The sequence below is a fragment of the Sapajus apella genome, unplaced genomic scaffold, assembly GCF_009761245.1.
Source record: "Sapajus apella isolate SASKATOON/1434 unplaced genomic scaffold, GSC_monkey_1.0 scaffold29, whole genome shotgun sequence".
NCBI classification, from domain to species: Eukaryota; Metazoa; Chordata; class Mammalia; order Primates; family Cebidae; genus Sapajus; species Sapajus apella.
The window spans coordinates 11,070,394-11,083,130 of record NW_022436969.1 but is presented as its reverse complement, the minus strand read 5'-3'; the positions used below and the strand labels follow the sequence as shown (position 1 = coordinate 11,083,130).

The 12,737-nt window shown below is 40.8% G+C and overlaps 1 protein-coding gene across 2 annotated transcripts in view; it reads left to right on the top strand.

The window, feature by feature from the left end:
* The window catches only part of COLEC12 (collectin subfamily member 12), a 173,389-nt gene that overhangs the window by 73,114 nt on the left and 87,538 nt on the right, over positions 1 to 12,737 (top strand). The window contains exon 1 of one of the 2 annotated variants that reach the window (XM_032293248.1): positions 7,312 to 7,474. The exons of the other annotated variant lie outside the window; for it this stretch is intronic. The gene's annotated coding sequence lies outside the window, so the exon portion shown is untranslated. Of the gene's footprint in view, positions 1 to 7,311; positions 7,475 to 12,737 lie in introns of those variants that run through there. 2 annotated transcript variants of the gene reach the window in all.

Genomic DNA, 12,737 nt, shown 5'->3' with positions numbered 1-12,737 from the left:
AACTGCAACTCACGAGTTTGGGGTATGGAGACTGAAGAGCTTTCTGTGTATGTTGCTGAATACTGTGGACATACTTAAGGTTGCACTAAGTTCTTCTCGGGAGATTTTGAAAGGTAAGAACAGATCTCTCTCAATCTGAGAGGTTACAGATCATGCCTCCCTAGAGGTAGAAGCCTGATTCGGATTTGAAGAAGGGAAAAACCAAGTACAGGAAACCACCCTCGATTGTCCTGACTTGTTCATTGTGAGTAAGGAAAGGCTGGCCTGCTAGCCTCCTCTCCCCAACACCCATGAGGTGACCCAGCACACCCAGCTCTCTTGTGACATGGCATTCAGTCCCCTGCCTTCTGGTTGTTGGCAGACTTACTGCCTCTCCTTAGACTGAGCTCTTCCAAGGCAGAGCCTTGGTTTCTGCCTCTATGTCCCCAGATCCTGGTGCAGGCCTGGCACAGAGTAGGTCCAACATAGTTGTTGAACAAGTGCATTGACGAGTGACTTACTGACCAGCTGAGGTCAGGTCAGCAGAAGTCTCAGTGCCTGAGATGTTAATGTCAGAAATCTACTTGAAAAGCCAGTTTAGTCAGCCAAGCTTTGGGCTTGAGCTCTGGTGAGCTGTTCACCAGAAAATAGTAAGGGAAGCCTAAGTCTGAATTTCAGCTTTCGTAGTGAGACTATTTTCAGCTTTCTCAGAGACAGCATCTGTAAATAATCAGGCAGAAGCCTTTTATAAAACAACATAGGAAAAACCTCAAAGACTATTCTAAGGCTGCAACATTTAAACAAGATTTTTAACCCATGGGGACGCCAAGATCAACATGGAGCTTCCTGCACATAAAAGTCTGGAATTTCATAGCAGTGTGGGGGCAAAAGCTATGATCGCATTTCCCCCTTTCTAAATTATATACTGCTTAGTGTTAACGTGAGCAGAGGGCTGAATGGCGGCAGGCTCGCAGCTTACGTCAGTCCCACTCTGATCTTCACTCTTCTGTAATGCAACATCCATGTGATAGATGCTGGGGGAGTCACCAGGCTGGCTGCACTGATGTAAGGCAAAAGGGTCACTTGTGGGTCATGCTATGATTTAAGTCTCGGGTGTAATTTATAACAGGGCTTCCATTCCGCATAGAAGAATGATCAGGGACGTTGGTTCTATAATTGTTTTCTCTCTCTAAAAGATGCTGTTCTGAAAACTCGGTTTAGTGGGAGCTATAAATGCTCATCTGTAGCACCATCCCAAGTCATTTTCTTTTCCCTCCCATTTGGAAGAAGGAGTGAGATACTGTCTTCTAGGATGAGAGAGATGACTTTAAAGCTTGACATCAGATGAAACATTCAGCTCTCTCCACCTGCATGATTCTCTTCTGGGGAGGAGAGACAGGTCTCCAAGCACTTCTTACACCTCCTCTAAACCAGGAACCACATCAGCACATTCTGACTGAGCTAACTTCAATTGCAGCGCATTCTGACTGAGCCAACCTCAATTGTAAAAGAGTGAAAAAAAACAGAATGCCCCAAAGTCGTTCTTACTTGCAGACTAGCCCTGGGCGTGTGTGGTCACTATGATAGGAAAGCTACTGAAAGTTCAGTCTGTTTCCCTTAAAATCTCATTTACTGGTTTCTCAAGTTACCTGAAATTTCCACTAGTAAGAGTCATTTCTTAAGATTTTTCTGGGAAGGTATTTGCTGATACTGGGAAGGCTAATATTTGAATGACTATCATCATGGCACCTGATAGTTTATGCAATATGAAGAAAGAAAAAATGATTTATAACCAAAAGGATTTTTGAGGTTATTTTGTTTAAAAAAATAGGAAGAAGAATTTTATTTGGAAAAAAGTGTACATATTTTAATTTTAATCCTGTGTATTCTAGACTTGAAGGAAATGTCACATCTTCATTTTTATAATCCTAGTTAACACGATGTCCTGCCCATGTTCTAGGCCAATAAATAATTTTTTTGTTTTGTTTTGTTTTGCTTTGAGATTGAGTCTCACTGTCTTGTCCAGGCTCTAGTACAGTGGCACGATCATGGCTCACTGCAGCCTTGAACTCCTGGGCTGAAGCAGTCCTCCCACCTCATCTTCCCAAGGAACTAGGATTACAGGCATCAACACCACACCCAGCTAATTTTTTTTCTAAGAGATGGGGTCTCACTGTGTTGTCCAGGCCAATCTTGAACTCTTGGCCTCAAATAATCCTCCCACCTTGGCCTCCCAAAGTATTAGGATTACAGGCATAAGCCACTGTGCCCAGCTCCAGTAAAAATTGTTTTGAACAAATGAGTGAGAAGTGTGTTTACAGGGCAAAAGCCTCTGGGGCTAGCTGACTGTGGGTCCAGTTGTGTCTTCTTTCTAAAAACTAAGAAATTTATATAAACAAAAATATCAGAGTAGGAATTTAAAGAGAGGATTGGTATGATTTTTAATAATTTACACTTTTTATTTCATGGGTTTCATAATGTGCATGAGCAGATAACCGTACTTGCCCAACACTTCCATATGTACATGCTTAGAATGTAATGCATAGACTGTGTGCATGTGTGCATATATGTACATGTGTTTTGTAAAGCTATAAAAATATAGATTATTAACAATAGTTACCTCTGGGGGGTAAAACTGGAAAAGGTAAAGGCAACTCTCACATGTTTTACCTTATATATTGCTAACTGTTTGAATTTTTCTTTTAATGAGTATGCATTTGTGTATCTCGAGTTCTTAACGTTTGACCTGGCAGTTAATAAACATTCAGTGTTTAACAAAAAGGGTAATCAGTCAATTGAGTGGCAAAAAATTATACTCAAAATTTTGAGAGGTTTTGGAGAGGGATGATGATAAAGAAATTGAACTGAGGGCTAAGGAAAGAGAGCATGGCCTGGGTCTATTCCTAAAAGAGGCCATCAGGAATAAAAGAATAATTTGGGATTGCCATTGCTAAACTGCATATTTTCCACCCTTAAAGGTGCCCCAAGTTGGCTACCTATCTGGTATTGGCCAATTACATAGTCCTAATCATGGGTGCCCTTAAGGGTTTATGTCTTGACTGAACAAAGGCCGAATCACCTGGCAAGGAGGCCACTAACTAACCCTGATGACTGTTAACTTTGTAGGGCTGGACAGGCATGACAGTGTAAAAGGCCTTTGTACTCAACAGCCATGTGGCTTGCTGGACCATCTGAAGACCTAATGAGACTGTCCTGGGAAGAGGACAGCAATCCAGTGACTTACTCAGCAGTAATTTGCCTGGGTTGAATGGATAGGCCTGTTGTGTAGATTGGAGTCCGAAGATTAATATGATGGGTGAGAACTTTTAGCTCCAAACCAGCTGGTGTGGCCCAAATGCATAAAATCCACTCTTGGCTTCTCATCGAGGAACTAAGTTGGAGATATTTTAACATGCTTGAATGGCAGTTTGGAGTCTATTTGAAGACACTGGCAGGAATGTCTAGATAAGACCACCATCAGTGGTCAGTCACTGGCATCACTGAAGTATTTCAACTGAGTGAAGGAAGTGCCACTCAGCTCCAGGCTGGGTGGCAGAGTCCTTTCAAATGCGGCTTCAGCACAGACTTTCTGTGCATTACTCATGCTGTGAAGTAGGTGATTTAAGCCACTGACTTTCTAAATTAAAGGCACAAAGAGGCAGACATGTAATTCTTTTAATTACACCTTCATATTTCTACTACATTCCTCTGAGTCGTTCCTGTCTACCTCCTGCCTCATCAGCCTACCAGCAGAAAACAAGCAACGGGGAATGTGGAAGATCTGTAAAGGGATAAAAGACCCAACTCACTCGTTTGTACTACGGCTTTTCTCAAAGAAAAATAAAAGCACCATGTCTGGAAACTTAGACAATGGGAGATCTGACTTCTACTGATCGTAGGGAATAGTGAAGTATTTTAAGATAGGCGTGAGTCATACCTTTATACATTTTTTGCCATCTGCTCTCTATTAACATGGGCTATTAATAAAACGTATTTTGTTTATATCACCAGGTGAGGAGATTACATTCGTCTTGTTTTTCTATCAAAGTATATGCAAATAACCTTAATACAGAGTTTTCACAACTTATCAATAGCGACAGGCTTTGTTTGCAGATGTGTAGCGCTGTACAATTTAAAGCTGTGTGGCTTTGTTCACCACCTTTATTAGGGTTTTCATGGGAAGGGCCAGACAGGGCAGGGTAAACAGGTTAGAAAGGACTAGCTTGAATAATTTCTGATAGGTCTAAACTATAGATGTGGTCCCTAGTTGCATGGTACCTGGCCCTGCCATGATTAAGATAAAGAAGCATTGCTCCCAGGGTTCTATGGGCCAGGTAGAGATGGCTCTAGGTTACTTTGCATATCAAAGGCATGCTTCTTTCTCCGCCCTTGCCTATCTTTAAGAGTTAGCTAGTCCCAGAGGGAGGGGTAGGCTTTCCCCAGCCTGAAAGGTTTTTTTTTTTTTAGGATGTTAAAACATCATCATAATATACCAAAAATAAGAAATATATGCAAGCAAACAAATGAGTTTAACATTCGAATCTCTCTCAGTCGCCTCTCTTGGAGTTGCAAAATAATTTGCCAAATATGTTCTCATTTACACAGTCCTTACGTTTCTGTCCAGTCAGGCGTTTAACCTCTACCTTGGGAGAAGGATAATGCAGAACCCCCTTTCCTTTACCTAGAAACTTTTTATGACTTTTTAAACTTTTAGACTCTTTCCATTTTTGCTATTTATACAGAAGACATTTGATCTACATATTTTTTTTTTTTATTTATAAAACCGAGTGAGGCTTTTTTCCTTTTCCATGTCCTTGGAAATACTAAGGCATCACTCTATTTTGCCTCGATTTCTCTGGCACTCCCTGGCAGCTAGCCAGAGGAAAATTTTTCCTGTTCTAAGACTGGAGCAACTTTGGGGCTGACATTTCATTTTAGGGATACATGTGTTAAATTGCCATCAAACATTTTATCATCTCATGTTTGGGTGATTTTCTGATTATCTATTGCTTGAAACAAACCATTTTAAAACTGATTGTCTTAAGGTAATTTCTTATTATTATTATAGCTCTGATCCTGTGGGTCAGGAATTCAGACTGTACAACAGGCACAACTCTCCTTTGCGTCACAATCCAGAGTCTCAGCCAGCATGCCAGGCACAGCTGAGAGCTGAAATTGCAGGGGTTAGCCCGGCACTCTCTCCTCCTAGGCTCCTTCCAGCATGGCAGCCTCAGGGCAGTCAGACGTCTAGCAAGGGCTCCAAGAACAAATCTTCCAAGAGTCAGAAAGTGGAAGCTGCTGGTCTCTTAAGGCTTAGCTTTGAAATTGGCCCGGCATTCTTTCTGCCATATTCTGTTGGTTTTCACAGAGGTCACCCCTACCAACTTACTCTGCAGATTCAAGGAGAGAGATATCACCTCTTAATGGGGGGAATAGCAGAGAATTTGTGATCATTGTTAATCTACCACAGATGACATATCAACAATCCCAGACAGTTAGCACGTCTACAAAAATTATTTTTATCTCACTCTGCATCTGCTTAAGAAGGTGGATATTCAATTGCAGTTCATTTCACAGTTCTTCCTGTATGAAGATTGTTGACAGCAAATGTTTTGATAGAAACATTTTGACTTCAAACTCAAATAATGATTCCGTATCATCTAAAATATATACAAGGCCAGGCACAGTGGCTCACGCCTGTAATCCCACCACTTTGGGAAGCCGAGGCTGGTGGATCACCTGAGGTCAGGAGTTCAAGACCAGGTTAACCAATATGGTAAAACCCTGTCTCTACTAAAATTACAAAAATTATCTGGCCATGGTGGCATGTCCCTGTAGTCCCAGCTACTTAGGAGGCTGAGGCAGGAGAATCACTTTAACCCAAGGTGGCAGTGAGCCAAGATCACACCACTACACTCCACCTTGGGCAACAGAGCAAGACTCTGTCTCAAAAATAAAATAAGTAAAATAAACTAAAAACAAATGTGTATGATGCATTACATTAATTGGATATTTTCCAGATAACTTTAAGATATATTAGCCGATACCTACATCAGCTCTTTTCATTTTGTGGATGAGGAAGCTGAGGATCTAAATAGTTAAGGGACTTGTCCCAGATCACATGACTGACTACCAATGGGGGCAGAGGTGTTACACGAAAGTGGTTTAGATCCAGACCCCAAGAGAAGGTTCTTGGATCTTGTGCAAGAAAGAATTAAGTGGAGTCCTCAGTGCAAAGTGAAACAAGTTTATTAAGAATGTAAAGGAATGAAAGAATGGCTACCCCATGGATAGAACAGCCCTGAAGGGTCTGGTTGCCCTTTTTTATGGCTATTTCTTGATATGCTAAACAAGGGTGCTTATTCATGTCTCCCCTTTTTAGACCATACAGGGTAACTTCTTGATGTTGCTATGGCATTTGTAAACTGTCACAGTGCTTGCTGGTGGGAGTATAGCAGTGCGGACGACCAGAGGTCATTCTCGTGGCCATCTTGGTTTGGGTGGTTTTAGCCAGCTTCTTTACTGCAACCTGTTTTATCAGCGAGGTCTTTTTGATCTGTGTCTTGTGCCGACCTCCTGTCTCAAGCTGTGACTTGGAATGCCTTAACCATCTGGGAATGCAACCCAGTAGATTTCAGCCTCATTTTACCTAGCTCCTGTTTAAGAAGGAGCTGCTCTGGTTCACATGGCTCTGACAGAGGCAGACCCAGGGTTGAGTAAGTTTGTACTTTCATTGATGATTTCCTTGAATTCCTTAATATAGGTAGAAGTAAGCTGAAGATCATGGTAAGAACTTTTTAAAGAAAAAGATCCTTTATTGCAGGCAAATACTTGGTGTTTCCATGGCTCTTACTCTTACAAAGTATCTCCATGCCCATTATCTATTTTGCTTCACATGCTGATCCGATGAAAGAGGTATTAATAATGCCATTTTCAATTAGGAAGCAGAGGTACAGAGAGATTAAGCAAATCAATTAAGGGTCACACAGCTAACTGTAGTGATGGTGCCCAAGCCCAGGACTTTAAACTCTGAATCCTGCCATTTCTCACTGTGTTCTTCACCCCCTCTCACCCTGGTTTCTTGGGCCTTAGAGCAGCACACATGTGGCTTAGCTGTGCAGGGCAGGACCTTCTTCCTAAGGGACAAAAATGGGGGCTTCCAAGGACTGAATCACCCAGAGTGATTAGGGAAAGGCAAGAGTTTCAAGCCACCACCAGCAACATTAGGAGAAATGGGAACACTCTCTAATTGTGGACAGTTCCAATTTTGTCTGTCTCCAGGGAGAACTAATACTGCTATGATTTCTCCTGATGCATATGAAATCAGTTGCTACAGCAATGACCAGTGTTTCTTGGAACTTGCTGACAGCAACAGGCCTCAGAAATGAAATTTCTCCTCTGTGAATCATGTTTCTGATGCTGGCTTCACTATTTCAGCACCTCTACCGTGTCCACTTCCCATCATGATCTCTTCCTGATGGGAAGGTAGGGCAAGGTAAGTCTCTGCTCCAGTCACTAGATAGACATGTGACTGCATAATGGCCTTGGGAACTGTGGCTTGGTGGTGGTCCTTAGGGGAAGGGACCTTGTCTGTGTTGGTCACCACTATAAGCTTTAGAATAATGCCTAGCTCAAGTGCTAAAAAAAAAAAAAAATACAGTCATGCACTGTATAATGATGATTTGGTCGATGACAGACTGAATATACAATGGTGGTCCCATTAGATTATGATGGAGCTGCCTTATACAGGTGTATCATTGTTGATCTTTTATATTATATTGTTATTGTACTTCTTCTATGTTTAGATATCCTCAGATACACAGATACGTACCATTGTGTTACCATTGCTTACAGTTTCAGTACAGTAGCATGCTATATAGGTTTGTAGCCTAGGAACAATAGCCTAGCTGTGTAGTAGGCTATACATCTAGGTTTGTCTAAGTATACTCTGTGACATTTGCATAATGATGAAATATCTTAATGATGCATTTCTCAGAACATCTCCCTATCATTAAGTGATGAATGAGTGTGTGTGTGTGTGTCTGTGTGCGTGTGTGTATATATGTAAAGTTAATGAATGATTGCTAATTACTGCAATTCTTTAAACCTGGTATACTTTCCCTCATATCCATGCCCTTGCTCACGCTAGACCCTCTGCCTGGAATGCTCTTTCCTTCCTTCTCCCTTTTCTACCCACCCTCTGCTCCTACCCACCCCCCCACACCTTCCCTACATATCAGTTTGCCAAGCTTCATCTCACACTCTCCAGAGTGTAGGGCAAGATAGGTCTTCTAACTTTAATTATTATATTATTTTTTTAAAACTTTAAGTACAGAGACCTAAGGGACCTTAATCTTCCCTAGAGCTGGTGCCTTCTCCATGACCCCCAAAAAGAAGGATCTGAACAGTGTTTGTGCCACAGTAGGGGGCCCAGCAGGGCCGTGGAGGAGACCCAAAGCCCTGTAATATGAATGGAAACTTGGAGTTACCTCTTGCTCATAATGGAAGAGATTCCCTACCAGAGAGGAGGCACAGAAGCCATTTTCAATGAGTCATGGAATTCCTCTAGGATATAGTAAGAAGCCGTTTAGCCAAACGTTGAAGGAGCAGTTAAAGAGACCCATAACTCACAGATAGCCTCGCAGTGACTCCCATTATATCTCTTATCAGCCTCTGACTTGATTCATCCTGATTTTCATCCTTCCCTGGACATCAGATAATCTCATAATCCCCAGTTCTGTTTAGTGTTTCAGTCACCTCCAGCAGCCAGTGTGGGATCAGTTCTTCACTAGATGTTCCTGGCTGGTCTTTACTGTTTTCAGCTTGCTTTTTCTTTTTGATGAAACAATCCCCAAAATGAATTTTTTGGGGGTCAACTCATGTAAAATGTCAGGTTTGCATTGTTAACTTTTAGATTTTTTGGTTTCTTTAATACAATAGGAACTGGAGAATCTAGACAAAGAGGTTTAAAAGTCAAGTCATCTCTGTACCCCAAAATATTTCACCCACATCTACTAACATGATGATAACTCAGTTAAAGGTTATGAAAATCAGTAGTATGACCAGGAACTAGTGCTATTGATGATCATTTCTCATTATTTTTCTTCAGTTCAGACTTATTTTAAGCCTAACGTATTCAACACCAGAGTATTGAGTAGTTGAAGAAAGGCAGATGTGAATTACAGTATGATTAGGTTCATAAGTCACCTCAGTGTTACTGCACTTTTTCCCAGAAAAGTTGTGAAACTATTTGTTCCATTTCTCTTAGTTCCTGAAGAGCCACTTCCTTTTCTCTGTTGACACATACCTGCTTGCCCCAGTGCCTTAGAGGAACTTCCAAAGGTCTAAATCCAAAGCCTTTTAAATTTCACAGAAGTCACGAAATAAGACAGCCCAGTGTACGCAGATGACAACAGAGGCAACTTTTACAAATAAGTCAGTTTTGCAGGCATTTATTGTGGGGATACAAATATTAGTCTATGACAGGTAAACAAATAATTATAGTTTAGTAAGCCGCAAAAAATAACAGCATCTTGCTGTACAAGATGATGTGATGGTGCAGAGAAGCTCTTGAGCAGGGTGGTAAGGAGTTAGGCCTAACCTGTGTCTAGATACTGGAATTTGTATCTTCATCATAAGGATTTGGGCACTACCTTACCCTTAGGCCTGGGAAAAGAGAATGTCATGGTGATACAACGAAAAGGCCGCAGTAACTGAAGATAGAAAATCTAGGTAGGAGACTTCGCTCTGCAGTTCGCTAGTTTCAGGACTTTGAGTTGTCCACTTTACTGAGGGGTAGTTGCCTCATCTGTAAAATGGAAATGGCATTAATTCCCACATCATGCAGAACTGTTGCTTCAATCAAATGAAATAATGCTAGTAAACTGCAAAGCTTCATGCAAATGTTGGCCATCACCTTGGCTCTCCAATGTATGTAATGCTGGTGACATAAATAATAGCTTCATTCCATGTTTGTACAGATGCATTTTGAAAGTAACCTTTGAAAATCAGGCTCCTCCCTTGTTTTGGGGACAGTAGTTTTAGATGCAGAGATGCATTTGAATATTCCAAGTGAAATATTAGGAAATAATTCCTACCATCCTTCCTAGCTTTGCAGGTGATTGCATAATTTTAAAAGGTGCTTGAAATCTCTTGGCCACCCTCATAAATGTATCACTGAACTCTCAGTTTTAGAGAAGCTGCACCTGTTTGCTGTGGTCTGCAGGCTGGGTGTCTGAGAACAAGCCTGTTTGATGGTCAGAGGCCTGGCTCTATCCTTGGGCAAGTCACTTCACCTCTGGGCCACCCTTTTCTAACTTCAGATTCAGTGGTGAAACACATTCATTATTAAGGACTCTTCTATCCTTAAAGATCTGTGTTTGCATAAGAGTTTGGTTTTTTTGTTGTTTTGTTGTTTGTTTGTTTTTTGAGACAGGGTTTTGCTCTTGTTGCCCAGGCTGACATGATCTCAGCTCACTCCAACCTCTGCCTCCTGGGTTCAAGAGATTATCCTGCCTCAGCCTCCCAAGTAGCTGGGATTATAAGCATGTGCCACCATACCTGGCTAATTTTGTATGTTTAGTAGAGATGGGGTTTCACCATGTTGATCAGGCTGGTCTCAGACTCCTGACCTCAGGTACCTCAGGTGATCCACCCACCTTTGCCTTCCAAAGTGCTGGGATTACAGGTGTAGACACTGCACCTGACCAGAGTTTGTTCATTTATTTTGTTTTGCTTTTGCTTACTCTCTTTACCAATTTGCAAGTCACCTCTGGATCATCCCATTTTAAAATTAAATTTTACTTTCGAAATCATCGTAAAGTCACATGCAGTTGTAAGAAATAATATTGAGAGTTCCTGTGTACTCCTTACCCAGTTCCTCCCAGTGGTAACATCTTACAAAACAATAGTACAGTATTACAACCTGAATATTGACACTGACAAAGTCAAGATACAGAAAATGTCTGTTATCACAAAGATCCCACATGTTTTCTTCCCTTTCCCTCCACCTACTCCTTAATCCCTGGCAACCACTAATATGTTATCCATTTCAATAGTTTTGTCATTTCAAGAATGTTGTGTAAATGGAATCGTAAATATATAACCTTTCATTATTGGTGTTCCCCAACCCCACTGAGCATAACTGTCTAGAAATTCATTAGGACTGTCGTGTGTATCAGTACTTCATTCCTTTTTATTGGTGAGTAGTATTCCATCATGTTGTATGTACTATATCATAGTTTATTTAGCTATTCACTATCTAAGGACATCTGAATTATTTCCAGGTTGGGGCCATTATTAATAAATCTTCTACAAATATTCATGTACAGGTTCTTTTTTAAATTTTTTGTAGAGATGGGGTCACATTATGTTGCCCAGACTGCTCTTGAGCTCCTGGCCTCAAATAATTCTCCTGCCTTGGCCTACCAAAGTGCTGGGATTGTAGCACTGTGCCTGGGCAGCACGTACATATTTTTTGTAAGCCTAAGTCATCCTTGTTCTAGAATAAGTGCCTAGAAGTGAAATTGCTGAGTCATATAGTTGTTGCATGTTCCATTGTTTAGGAAACTGCTAAACCGTTTTCTAGAGTGGCTGTACCATTTTACGTTCTCACCAGCAGCGTATAGTGATCTACTTTCCAGCATTTGGTGGGGGTCACTGTTTTTTATGTCAGCCATTCTGATAGATGTCTAGTGGTATATCATTATGGCTTTAATTTACATTACCCTAATGGCTGGTGATGTTGAATATCTCTCTATGTGTTTATTTGCCATCTATCTGTCTTCTTCAGTCAAATGTCTCTTCACGTCTTCTGCGCATATTCAAATGAGATCATTTGTATTTTTGCTGTTCAGTTATTTCCTTTGATTAATGTTTGTATGGTATACCTTCTTGTATCCTCTTACTTTCAATCTTCCTGTATGTTATATTTGAAATGAGTTTCTTGGAGACAGCATATAATTGAGTCATGTGCTTTTAATCCTCTATGCTGTTCTCCATCTTTAAATTGTAATGCTTTAAATGTAATTATTGCTATGTTAGGGCTTAGGTCTGCTGTTTGATTTTTTTTGTCATTGTTACCTGTTTTTTATAGCTCTCTTTTCATTTTCTTGCCTTCCAGTGGGTTATCTGAACAATTTTTAGAATTCTATTTTGATTTCTCCATAGTGGTTTCTAGTGAGTTCCTTTGCATAACTTTCCTAATGGTTGCTTTAGGTGCTGCATTATATATCTATGTAACTTATCAAAGCCTACTGCTATTGTCATTTCACTAGTTCTAATGAAGTACAGAAACTTTACCTCCCTTTATCCTTTCCATTTATATTATGTTTGTCTTTAAATTTACCTATATACATTAAGAACCAAACCAAACAGTTTTATATTTTTGCTTTATCATCAAGCATAATTTAGAAAACTCAAGAGGAAGAGAAAAGGCTATTGTATTTACCTATATTTTTGCTTACTGTGTTCTTCCTTTCTAATATTAAAGATTTTTTTTTTTTCTGTTTATAGGACATTCTTTACCTAATTTTTCAGATTAAGACTGTTGGAGGCCGGGCGCGGTGGCTCAAGCCTGTAATCCCAGCACTTTGGGAGGCCGAGGCGGGTGGATCACGAGGTCAAGAGATCGAGACCATCCTGGTCAACACGGTGAAACCCCGTCTCTACTAAAAATACAAAACATTAGCTGGGCATGGTGGCGCATGCCTGTAATCCCAGCTACTGAGGAGGCTGAGGCAGGAGAATTGCCTGAACCC